A 355-nucleotide genomic window follows, 5' to 3' on the forward strand; every position below is an offset into this window, starting at 1 on the left:
TCTTGACGCTCCACGATGGAAGGAAGTTAGTTGGATGCTGAGGAGCCGAAAGCGCGGTTGGTTGACATCGTCACTGTTCGCCTAGCGACGGGGACACGTGTCACGCTCCCGACGGTCCCTGTGGACCTCGGAGTCATGTTTCTTGACTTTGATAGCGTGGAACGCTGTCTATTCTTAGACTTAGATGCAAGGTATGACCTCATCCTAGGAGTGGCATGGTTGGAACACCATGAGCCGCGGATTGATTGGAGATAAAAGACCTTGGGCGCTACGCGCACGTCTCCTGGTGGAGCTTCTGCGAGTCATGAACCCACCTCTGCTAGGAGACAAAAGCGCTATTGGCAAGAGCACTGGA

This window comes from Plasmopara halstedii, assembly GCF_900000015.1.
Source record: "Plasmopara halstedii genome assembly, contig: Scaffold_1211, whole genome shotgun sequence".
Lineage (NCBI taxonomy): Eukaryota > Oomycota > Peronosporomycetes > Peronosporales > Peronosporaceae > Plasmopara > Plasmopara halstedii.